Consider the following 12,547-nt stretch of genomic DNA (forward strand, 5'->3'; position numbering starts at 1 on the left):
AGGAGGGTCAGCAGCTGATTGGTGGATCCTGTGGGGGCTGTGGGCATGGTCACCCCTGTGCCCCGCCCCCTCATTTGCATAAATGAAGGCAGGGTCCACCTGGCGGAGTTTGGTGCTTTATTGGGGGGAAGGAACTGGTTAGCAGCTGATTGGTGCGTCCTCTGGCGTGGGCGGGGCCTGCCCCTGCCCCGCCCCTCCGAAGCGGCCGATGGTCTCCAGCACAGCCCCAGCAGCTCCAGGAAGGAGGAGACCTCCCCCCGCAGGCCTCCAGCCCCCCGGGAGACCCAGAGCCTGCGGGGGGAGGGCTCAGGGAACCCCGGGACCTCCCAGGGACCCCCAGACCCTCCTCGGGACCTCCCAGGGACCCGCAGACCCTCCCACTGGCCTCCCAGAGACCCCCACTCGCCTCCTTGTATGCCCCCACTAATCCCCCAGCCCCTCCCCGTCCCCGCCCAGCACCCCCCAGTGCCCACTCAGGCCCTCAGCTTGTCCCCGCAGCACTGCAGCCTGGCCTGGGGGCGCTGCTGAGGCCCTCACCGAATCGCCACCGCTCGCCGCAGCCTGTCAGTGGCCATCTGCAAGCTGGCACTGCCCTCACCGAGTGGGCACTGATCTCACCAAGATAGCATTGAACGCGACGGGTTGGAGGGGACCTTACCAATATGGCGCCGAGCGCTAAGCTCTGCAAGAGACCTCACTAATATGGCGACAAGCGCGATAGGCTGAATGTGACCTTACCAAGATGGCGCCGAGCGCGACGGTCTCGCTGTGACCTCATCAATGCGGCGCCGAAACACCGCAAGCCGGTGGTGACCTTAACAATATGGCGCCGCGGGCTGCCGCTGCAGGCAGCAATCTGACACTGGCCGCGGCCGGCTGGCAATGCCCTCACCGAGTTGGCACTGCACACGGCAGGCTGACAATGCCCTCACTGAGTCGCCACCACTCGCCGCAGAGTTGCAGTGACCCTCTGCAAGCTGTCACTACTCTCACCGAGTTGTAGTGACCTCACCAAGATGGCGCCAAGAGCGACGGACTTGCTGTGACTTCATCAATACGGCGCCGAGCGCCACGAGTTGGCTCTGGCCTCATCCATACGGCGCCGAAACTCCGCAAGCCGGCGGTGACCTCACCAATACGGCGCTCAACGCCGCGGTCCTGGCGCTGCCCGCAGCAAGCTGGCAATGCCCTGACCGAGTCGCCACGGCTCACCGCAGGCTGGCAGTGACCCTCTGCAAGCTGGCACCGCCCCCCGTGAGCTGGCGCTGCCCGCTCCTAGGCTGGCAGTGCCCTCACCACGACGGCGCCGCCGGCAGCGCAGGCTCGGCGGTGACCTCACCAAGATGGCGCCGACGTCCCGCCTGCGACGCTGACCGCACCAAGGTGGCTCCGGGGGCGGTTCCCGCCAACCCCTCCCCTCTCGCATGCGCAGAGCGCTCAGGCCTGGCCGCAGGGAGGGGCGCAGGGGACAGAGCCACTCTGAAGGCTGCCCGGGGGGCGTCTGGGCCCCGGAGGTGGTGAGTGGGGGTCGGAGAGGAGGGGGAGAGGTCTGTGTGGGGTGGGGGTCGCCGCTGGGGGGGGCAGTGGTCAGTGGGGGGAGGGCTTGGAGCGTCCCCAGCGGCCTGGAGGGGACAGGGAGAGGAGGAAGGGGAGGGGCAGGGACACATACCCGGGGGGGGGGGGAGGGGGCAAGGGCCTGGATTTGGGGGGGGGGGGGTCCGGGAGGCCGTGGGGGAGGTCCTGAGGGGTCAAAGTTGGGGGCGAGGCCGCGGGGCCTGGGCCTGGGGGGGGTGGGAGAGGCTGAGGCCTGCTGGGTCGGGGGAGAGGCCTGGGAGGGGTTTGGGGGTCCCTGGGGGGGACAACCTGGGGAAGGATTTGGGGGGCCTTATGGGGAGGCCCGTGGGAGAGATTTGGGAGGGGTTCTGGGGGTCTCTAGAAGGTTCTGGGGCTGTGCTAGAGGCTTCTGGGCTCATCTGCAGTGAGCCTGGGGGCCCTCGAAAGGGTCTGGGGACAGGTAAAATGGGCCTGGGGTGATGCAGCAGGGTTCAGGGGCATCAGAAGGAGCACTGTGGGCATCTAAGTTGGCCTGGGGTCCTCTGGAGGTTGCCTCCCTCTTCTGTCTCTGTTGTTTGTGCCTGGGTGAGAGTTCTCTGCTGTGTTTGTTCTCTCTTTTTGCAGGGAGCTGAACTGCTTTGCCCCAGCCCAGCTGCAGATCTGCACTCAGCCTCAGCCCCAAGCCCTGGCAGGGTGGGATGCTTTGGTACCAGGCCGTGGAGCTGTTTGAAATGCAATTGCTGCTTGCAGCTGGTTCAGAAATGGATTTCCTGTGGCTGTGGGGGCAGAAATGTCTCTGTGGTGAGTTGCTGCCAAGTGCCAGCCTTGCTTAAAGCCTTCTCTTAGGCCTTTCAGTGTGCTGATGGTTGCAGAGGAGAAGCTCAGGGTGTGAGGGAGTGAAAACTGAAGGGGGTGTTCAGGTGTGGGGAGAGGCCTCTGCGCTGGAGAGGCTGCTGGGCAGTGCTGCTGCAGCTAAGGTCTCCCTCAGGGAGCTGTTCCCCTCAGGGGCACTCTGGGGGCACTGTGCAGGAGGTGGCAGCCAGAAGGCAGAGCTGCCTGGGCCTCGTTGCTGTGCTGGCCAAAGCAGGTCACTTGTGCAGCTGTGCCACTTGGTGCTCAGGGCTGTGCTTGGGCAGAGAGGCAGCTGTGCCAGCAGCCTGTGCCGCAGTGCAGTTGGTGCTGGTGCAGTGGAGCCCCAGAGGCAGCGGTGCCAGGGCAGCTGAGCAGGGGCTGGGCTAGGGGCCGAGGCTGTGCTGCCTGCAGAGGCTTTTGTGTGCCTGTGTCGGGGTGGATTTAACATCCTTTTACTGCTGGGATGTGCTCCTGCTGCTGCCTTTCTGCTGCCCGGCTGGGAGGGGTCCAGAGGGACTGAGAGACACCAGGAGGGATTGGGAGGAGACTGGGAGGGCATTGGGATGGAGTGGGAAGGGATGCATGAGGGCCTGGGAGGGAATGTGAGTGACTGGGAGGGGAATGGGTAGGGCTGAAGGGGGTTGGGAAGAAATGGGAGAGGACTGGAAGGGACTGGGACTGAGAGAGACTGGGATGGACTGGGGAGGGGCTGGGAGGGAAATGGGATGGAGGAGGAAAGGACAGGAATGGGAATGAAGGCAATGGGGAAGGAACTAGGAGAGGACAGGGCCAGACTGGGAGGGATTGGGATGGATTCAGTGGAAGTGGGAGAGACTGGGATTGGGAGGAGACTGGGAGGGCATTGGGATTGAGTGGGAGGAGTGGGATGGACTGGGAAGGGCCTGTGAGGGGATTTGGAGGGACTGATGGGAACTGGGAGTGGAATGGGAGGGACTGGGAAGGGACTTGGAGAGGCTGAGAGAGACTGAGGCAGACTGGGAGGTGTTTGGGAGGCAGTGAGAGGGATTCAGTGGAAGTGAGAGTGACTGGGAGGGATTGGGAGGAGAGGGAGGGGTCTGGGAAGGCATCAGGGATGGCCTGAAGGGATCGGGATGGGGGAGGCCTGGGAGGTAGTGGGAGGGGACTGGGAAGGGGCTGGGAGGGGAATTGGAGGGACTGGGAGAGAGTGATAGGGGATTGGGAGTTACTGAGGGGACTGGAAGGAGACTGGGATATACTGGGAGATAGTGGAATGGAGAGGGAGGGATTGTGAGGGGCTGGGTGGGACTGGAAGGGGACTGGGAAGGACTGAGAGAGACTGGGCTGGACTTAGAGGGGACTGGACTGGCAATGGGAGGGAGTGGGAAGGCATCTGGAAGGGATCAGAAGGAATTGGAAGAGACTGAGAGGGAATTTGGCATGGGAGGGTATTGGGAAAGGCTCTGGGGGGATTGCAAGAGACTGGGATGGACTGGGAAGGAGTGGGATGGGCTGGAATGGGAGTGAGAGGTGTGAGGGAGGGGAATGGGACTGGGAGGTCCTGGGATGGGACAGGAAGGGGAATGGGAGGGACTGATGGGAACAGGGAGAGGAATGGGATGGACTTGGAGGGACTGGGAAAGGACTTGGAGAGGCTGAGACTGAGCCAGACTGGGAGGGGTTTGGGAGGCACTGAGAAGTACTGGGAGGGAGTGGGAAGCCTGCAGAGGAACTGAGAGAGACTGGGAGGGGATTTGGAGGGAGTGGGAGGGGAATTGGAGGGACTGGGAGAGAGTGATAGGGATTGGGAGTTCCTGGAGGGGACTGGAAGGGGAATGGGATATACTGGGAGGTAGAGGAATGGACTGGGACGGGAGCTGGGTGGGACTGATGGGGACTGGGAGGAAATGGGAGGGGACTGGGATGGACTGGAAGGGATTGGGAGAGAGTGGGAGGGGATGTGGAATGAATGTGGAGAGATTGGGAGGGACTGGAAGGGATTGGGAGAGAGTGGGAGGAATTCAGAGAGACTGGGAGGGACTGGGGTGGAGTGGGAAGGAATAAATGAGTGACTGGGAGGGATTGGGAGAGACTGGGAGGGGATTGCGAGGGACTACTTGGAACTGGAAGAGGAATGGGATGGTCTGGGAGGGACTTGGAGAGACTGAGCCAGACTGGGAGGGGTTTGGGAGACACTGAGAAGGACTAGGAGGGGACCAGGCTAGACTGGGGGTGTATTCAGAGGAACTAGGAGAGATTGGGAGGAGACTGGGAGGGAGTGGGATGGAGTGGGAAGGGATTGATGAGGGACTGGGAGTGATTGTGAGTGACTGGGAGAGCCATGGAGGGGAACAGGAGGAGCAGATGGGGAGTGGGATGGGATTGGGAGGGACTGGCGAGGAGTGGGAGGAGACTGCGAGGTAGTGGGAGGGAAGTGGGAAAGGATGAGGGACTGGGAGGGACTGGGAGGCAGTGGGAGGAGACTGGGAAGGGACTGGGAGGGGATTTGGAGGGACTGGGAGAGAGTCATAGGGGATTGGGAGCTGATGGAGGAGACTGGAAGGGGACTGGGATATACTGGGAGCCAGTAGGATAGACTGGGAAGGATTGGGAGAGGACTGGGTGGGAGTGATAGAGACCTGGGAGGGACTGGGAGAGACTGGGAGGGGACTGGGATGGACCTGGCAAGAACTGGATTGGGACTGGGAGAGGACTGTGAGAGAACTGGGATGGGCCTGGAAGGGACTGGGAAGGACTGGGAGTGTGAAAGTACTGGGAAAGGAGTGGAATGGGATTGTGAGGGACTGGGAGGGAGTGGGTGGGATTCAGAGGAACTGGGAGAGAGTTGGATGGACTGGGAAGGGATCTGGGAGAGACTCGAGGGGACTGGGATGGACTGGGAAGGGGACTGAGGTGGCATGGAGGGGTATGGGACTGGGAGGTACTGCGAAGGGACTGAGAGGGCAGTGGGATGGACTGGGAGGAACTGGTGTGGAACTGGGAAGGGGGGGGAAGGCCAGAGAGAGAATGGGAGGGGAATGGGTTGGACCTGGTTAAAGACTGGATTGGGACTGGGAGAGGACTGGGAGGGTATTAGGAGAGGCCTGGAAGGGTCTGAGAAGGACTGGGATGTACTGGGAAAGGCCTGGAATGGAATTGTGAGACTGGGATGGAACTGGGGGGGGATTGGGAGGGACTGATGGGAAGTGGGAGAGGAATGAGATGGCCTGGGAGGGGATCTGGAATGGATTGTGAGAGAGTGGGAGGGGACTGGGAAGGGATTGGGATAGCCTGGGAGCTAGGGGGATGGACTGGGAAGGATTGGGAAGGGGCTGGGTGGGAGTGATAGAGGATTGGAAGGAAATGGGAGAGGACTGGAATGGGACTGGGAAGGGACCGGGATGGACCTGGTAAGGACTGGATTTGGACTGGGAGGTACTGGGAGAGGACTGTGAGGGAACTGGGATAGGCCTGGAAGGGACTGAGAAGGACTGGGAGGGGACTGAGAGGTGGCAGGGAGGGGACTGGGCCAGGGAGAGGATTGGGGAGAATGGGAAGGGGTTTGGAATGGATTGGGACTGGGAGGGGACTAGGCCAGAGTGGGAGGGGAGTGGAAAGGTAGTGGGAGGGTGTGCAAGGTAGTTGGAGGGCACTGGAAGGGACTAGGAGGGGATTGGGATGGACTGGGAAGGGACTGGTGAGGATTGGATTGGGATTGGGAGAAGCCTGGAAGGTACTGAGAAGAAGTGGGAGGGGACTGGGATGTACTGGGAAAGGAGTGGGATGGGATTGAAAGAGACTGGGGTGGGACTGGGAGGGGGTTGTAGGGAGTGGGTGGGATTCAGAGGAACTGGGAAGGACCGGGAGGAGACTGGGAGTGGGGTGGACTGGGAATAGTGGAACTGGGAGGGGACTGTGAGGGATTGGATGGGACTGGGAAGGGGCCTGTGAGGTGGCAGGGAGGGAAGTGGGACTGGGAAGTACTGGGATGGGATAGGGAGGAGATTGTAAGGGCCTCATGGGAACTTGTGGAGAAATGGGAGGGAATGGGAAAGGACTGGAAGGGGACTGGGATATACTGGGAGACTGTGGGATGGACTGGGAAGGATTGGGGGAGGGCTGGGTGGGACTGATAGGGGCTTGGGAGGGACTGGGAGAGACTGGGATGGACCTGATGACGACTGGACTGAGACTGGGAGGGACTAGGAGATGCCTGTGAGGGTACTGGGAAAGATCTGGAAGGGACTGAAAAGGACAGGGAGGGGAGTGGGATGTCCTGGGAAAGGAGTGGAATTGGATTGTGAGAGACTGGGCTGGGACTGGGAGGGGGCTGAGAGAGAGTGGGTGGGACTGGGAACAACTGAGCTGAACTGGGAGGGGACTGGGAAGGGGCCTGAGAGGTGCCAGGGAGGGGAATGGGACTGGGAGGTAGTGGGATGGGGCAGGGAGGGGAATGGGAGAGACTGATGGGAAGTTAGAAAGGAATGGGCTGGGCTTGGAGGGAGTGGGAGGGGATTGGGAGGGAATGTGATGGGGTCTGGAATGGATTATGAGAGACTGGGAGGGCACTGAGCGAGAGTGGGAGGGGATTGGAAGGGATTGGGATGTACTGGGAACTAGTGGGATGGACTGGGAAGGATTGGGTGAGGCTGGGTGGGACTGGGAGTGGATTGAGAGGGACTGGGAGTGGATTGAGAGGAACTGGGAGAGGTTGGGAGGGACTGGAGTTGAACTGAGACTGGGAGGGGACTGAGGTGGACCTGCTAAGGACTGGATTAGGACTGGGAGGAAAATGGGAGAGGAGTGGAAGGGACAGAGAAGGACTGGGAGGCGAGTGGGATGTACTGGGAAATGACTGGAATGGGATTATGAGAGACTGGGAAGGTGACTGAGAGGTGGCAGTGAGGAGAATGGGTCTGGGAGGGACAGGGATGGTAATGGGAGGAAGTGGTGGGAACTGGGGGAGGAATGGGATGCACTGGGCTGGAGTAGGAGGGCATTGGGAGGGAATAGGAAGGGATCTGGAATGGATTGTGAGTGACTGGAGGGGACTGGGCCAGAGTGGGAGTGGACAGGGAAGATACTGGGAGGGGAATGGGCAGGCAGTGTGAGGGTGTGAAAGGTAGTTGGGGTGGCCTGGAAGGCCCTGGGAGAGTATTGAGAGGGAGTGTGAGGGGACTGGAAGGAGACTGGGATATACTGGGAGCTAGTTGGATGGAGTGGGAAGGATTGGGTGGGGCTGTGTGGGACTGATAGGGGATTGGGAGGAGATTGGAAAGGATTGGGAGGGGAGTGGGATGTGTTGGGAAAGGACTGGAATGGGATTGTGAGAGACTGGTAGGGGATTGGGAGGGAGTGGATGGGATTCAGAGCAGCTGGGCAGGACTGGGAGGGCATTGGAATGGACTGGGAGGGAGTGGGATGGACTGGGAAGGGATCTGGGAGTGAGTGGAACTGTGAGGGGATTGGGAAGGTAGTTGGAGGGGGCTGGAAGGGACTTGGAGGGGATTGAGAGGGAGTGGGAGGTGACTGGTAGGGGACTGGGATATAGTGGGAGCTGGTGGGAGGAACTGGGAATGATTGGGAGGGGGCTGGGTGGGAGTGATAGAGGACTGGGAGGGACTGGGATGGACCTGGTAAAGACTGGATTGGGACTGGGAGAGGACTGTGAGGGGACTGGGAGAGGCCAGGAAGGGACTGAGAAGGACTGGGAGGGATTGGGTAGGACTGGAGTGGGATTGTGAGAGACTGGGATGGGACTGGGAGAGGATTGGAGAGAGTGGGTGGAATTGAGAGGAACGGGGAAGGACCAGGAGGAGCCTGAGAGGGCATTGGAATGGACTGGGAGGGAGTGGGATGGTGTGGGAAGGGATCTGAAGGGATCTGGGAAGGAGCAGAAGTGGGAGGGGACTGTGGGGGATTGGGTGGGACTGGGAAGGGGCCTGAGAGGTGGCAGGGAAGGGAATGGGAGGGACTGATGGGAAGAAGAAGAAGAAGGAGGTAGAGTGGGAGGGGATTGGAAAGGAATGGGAAGGGATCTGGAATGGATTGTGAGTGCCTGGGAGGGGACTGGGAAGAGACTGGCAGGGGAGTGGAAAGGTAGTGTGAGGAGGTGAAAGGTAGTTGGGGTGGCCTGGAAGGGACTGGGAAGGCATTGGGAGGGAGTGGGTAGGATTCAGAGGAACTGGGAGAGACTAGGAAAGACTGAGAGGAGACCAGGAGGGCATTGGGATGGACTGGGAAGGGATCTGGGAAAAAGTGAGTGGAACTGTGAGGGGACTGGGGGGGATTGGGTGGGACTGGGAGGTGCTGGGGTGGGACAGGGAGGGGAATGGGAGAGACTGCTGGGAAGTGGGAGAGGAATGAGATGGAGTGGGAGGGAGTGGAAGGGGATTGGGAGGGAAGGGAAAGGGATCTGGAATGAATTGTGAGTGACTGGAAGGGGACTGGGATATACTGGGAGCTAGTGAGATGGACTGGGAAGGATTGGGATGAGGCTGGGTGGGAGTGATAGAGGACTGAGAGGAAGTGGGAGAGGACTGGGAGGGAACTGAGATAGGACTGGATTGGGACTGGGAGAGGTGTATGAGGGAACTGGGAGAGGCCAGGAAGGGACTGGGAGGGGAGTGGGAGGGATTGAGAGGAACTGGGAAGGACTTAGAGGAGACTGGGAGGGCATTGCCATGGAGTGGGAAGGGGCCTGAGAGGTGTCAGGGAGGAGAGTGGCCTGGGAGGGCATTGGGAGGGAATGGGACGGGATCTGGAATGGATTGTGAGTGTCTGGGATGGGACTGGGCCAGAGTGGGAGGGGACTGGGAAGGTAGTGGGAGGGTGTGAAAGGTAGTTGGGGTGGCCTGGAAGGCATTGTGAGGGACTGGGAGGGGACTGGGATGTACTGGGAGCTAGTGGGATGGACTGGGAAGGATTGGAAGGGGGCTGGGTGAGACTGGGAGGGGATTGGGAGGGAAGGGAAAGAGATGGGAAGGGGAGTGGGAAGGGGCTGGTAAGGACTGGATTTGGATTGGGAGAGGCCTGGAAAGGACTGAGGAGGACTGGAAGGAGACCAGGAGGGATTGGGTAGGACTGGGGTGGGATTGTGAGGGACTGGCAAGGCGTGGGAGGTGACTTGGAGGGACTGAGAGGTAGTGGGAGGGAAGTGGGAAAGGATGAGGGATGGAGTGGAGGGATTGGGAGGGACTGGGATGGCCTGGGAGGGGATGTGGAGGGCCTGGGAGAGAGGGATAGGGGCATGGGAGTTAGTGGAGGGGACTGGGATATAGTGGGATGGAGTGGGAGAGATTTGGAATGGATCTGGAATGGTTGTGAGTGAGTGGAATGGCAATAGAAAGGGACTAGGAGGGAGTGGGAGGGGACTGGGATGGAGCTGGAAAGGACTGAAAAGGACTGGTAGGGCAGTGGGATGTAGTGGGAAAGGAGTGTGATGGGATAGTGAGGGACTGGGAGGAAATGGGAGGGGACTGGAGTTGGGCTGGGAAGGGACCGGGTTGGACTGAGAGAGACTGGGAGGTGACTGGGATGGACCTGTAAGGACTGGATTGGGACTGGGAGAGGAGTGCGAGGGAACTGGGAGAGGCCTGGAAGGGGCTGGGGAGGACTGGGAGTGGGAAGGAGTGGGATGGACTGGGAAGGGATCTATGAATGACTGAAGTGACTGGGAAGGATTGGGTGAGGCTGGGAAGGTGCCTGAGAGGTGTGAGGGAGGGGAATGGGACTGGGAGGTCCTGGAATGGGACTGGGAAGAGAATGGGAGGGATTGATGGAAGTGGGATGGGATTGGGAGAGAATGGGAAGGGATCTGGAATGGTTTGTGAGTGACTGGGAGGGGACTGGGAGGCAATCGGAGAGGAGTGGGAGTGAGATGTACTGGGAAGGGAGTGGAATGCGGTTGTGAGAGACAGGGATGGGACTGGGAGGGATTTGGGAGGGAGTGGGTGGGATTCAGAGGAACTGTGGGAGACTGGGAAGGACTGGGAGGGCCTTGGGATGGAGTGGCAGGGAGTGGGATGGACTGGGAAGGATTAAGCGGAACTGGGGGGGGGACTGGGAGGGATTGGGTGGGACTGGGCAGGGGCCCGAGAGGTGTCAGGGAGGGGAATGGGCCTGGGAGGTGCTGGGATGGGACAGGGAGGGGAATGGGATTGACTGAGATGGAGTGGGAGGGGACTTGGAGGGAATGGGAAGGGATCTGGAATGGATTGTGGGTGACTGGGAGGGGACTTAGAAGGGACTGGGAAGGGAATGAGAAGGAATTGGGAGGGTCTGAAAGGTAGTTGGAAGGGACTGGGAGGGACAGAGAGAGACTGAAAGGAGACTGGGATGGACCTGGTAAGGACTGGATTGGGACTGGGTTGTACTGGGAAAGGACTGGAATGAGAGGGCTTGGAAGGGGCCTGGATGGGAACTGAAAGTGATCCTAGGAAGCACTGGGACAGACTGGGAGGGATTGGGAGGTGGTCTGGAAGAGACTGGAGCAGGATTGGGCAGGGACTGGGATGGGATTAGAGAGGGGCTGGGAGAGGTCTGGGAGGGAACTGGAAGGCACTGCAGAGGAATTGGGAGGGACTGGGAGGGGGCTTGATGGGACTGGGAATCTTACCTGGAGGCGCTGGGAGCTGCTCTGGGGGCGCTGGGAGCCTCCTCTGTGCCCCTGCCGCCGTTTGGTCTCCCTCGCCCCTCCCTCCCTCCCGGCGCTGACAGAGCAGGAGGGCCAGAGCCACGCTCTGATTGGCCAGCGGGGCTCGGGCAGCAGCGCTCCCATTGGCTGCGCTGGGCCAGCCCCCCGGTTTGGGAACAGTGTGTCCCAGTTCGGGACCAGTCCCCCCAGTTTGGGAACAGTGTGTCCCAGTTCGGGACCAGTCCCCCCCAGTTTGGGAACAGTGCATCCCAGTTCGGGACCAGCCTCCCCAGTTTGGGAACAGCGCATCCCAGTTCGGGACCAGTCCCCCCAGTTTGGGAACAGAGTGTCCCAGTTCGGGACCAGCCCCCCCAGTTTGGGAACAGTGCGCCCCAGTTCGGGACCAGCCCCCCCAGTTTGGGAACAGTGCGCCCCAGTTCGGGACCAGCCCCCCCAGTTTGGGAACAGTGTGTCCCAGTTCGGGACCAGCCTCCCCAGTTTTGTTCCAGTGCATCCCAGTTTGGGACCAGCCCCCCCAGTTTGGGACCAGTCCCCCCAGTTTGGGAACAGTGCATCCCAGTTCGGGACCAGTCCCCCCAGTTTGGGGAACAGTGCGTCCCAGTTCGGGACCAGTCCCCCCTAGTTTTGTTCCAGTGCGTCCCAGTTTGGGACCAGTCCCTCCGAGTTTGGGAACAGTGCATCCCAGTTCGGGACCAGTCCCCCCCAGTTTGGGAACAGTGTGTCCCTGTTCGGGACCAGTCCCCCCCAGTTTGGGAACAGTGCGTCCCAGTTCGGGACCGGTCCCCCCAGTTTGGGAACAGTGCGTCCCAGTTCGGGACCAGTCCCCCCAGTTTGGGAACAGTGTGTCCCAGTTTGGGACCAGTCCCCCCCAGTTTGGGAACAGTGTGTCCCTGTTCGGGACCAGCCCCCCCCAATTTGGGAACAGTGCGTCCCAGTTCGGGACCAGCCCCCCCCAATTTGGGAACAGTGTGTCCCAGTTTGGGACCAGCCCCCCCAATTTGGGAACAGTGCGTCCCAGTTCGGGACCAGTCCCCCCCAGTTTTGTTCCAGTGTGCCCCAGTTTGGGACCAGACCCCCCCAGTCTGCGACCACTCCCCTGCAGTTTGGGTTGAGTGTGTCCCAGTTTGGGCCCAGTTTGCCCCAGTTGGGGTCCAGTTCCCTCCCAGTCCCTTCCATTCCCCTCCCACTTCTGTTCCAGTCCCTCCCACTCCCCATCCAGTTCTTCCCAGTCCCCTCCAGTCCCTCCCAGTCTTTGCCGGTTCCCTCCCACACCCTCCCAGTTTCCTCGCAGTTCCTGCCCAGTCCCATCCCAGTGCTTCCCAATTCCATCCAGTATCTCCAACACACCTTCATGTCCCCTCTCAGTCTGTCCCAGTCCCTACCACTTCTGTTCCAGTCCCCAGCCCTCCCCTCCCAGTCCCTCCAAATCCCTTTCCAGTACCTCCCAGTTCCCTCCCAACTCGCTCCCAGTCCCTAACAGTTCTCTCCTACTCCCTCCCAATGCCT

The 12,547-nt window shown here is 60.7% G+C and overlaps 1 long non-coding RNA gene across 1 annotated transcript in view; it reads left to right on the top strand.

Moving 5' to 3' along the window:
* Positions 1-12,547, top strand: part of LOC135174554 (uncharacterized) — a 53,701-nt gene that overhangs the window by 15,842 nt on the left and 25,312 nt on the right. The window contains exons 5-6 of the long non-coding RNA XR_010301990.1: positions 499-1,517; positions 2,179-2,355. This is a non-coding gene — a long non-coding RNA (uncharacterized LOC135174554). The remainder of the gene's footprint in view (positions 1-498; positions 1,518-2,178; positions 2,356-12,547) is intronic.

Source organism: Pogoniulus pusillus, unplaced genomic scaffold, assembly GCF_015220805.1.
Source record: "Pogoniulus pusillus isolate bPogPus1 unplaced genomic scaffold, bPogPus1.pri scaffold_77_arrow_ctg1, whole genome shotgun sequence".
Classification (NCBI taxonomy): Eukaryota; Metazoa; Chordata; class Aves; order Piciformes; family Lybiidae; genus Pogoniulus; species Pogoniulus pusillus.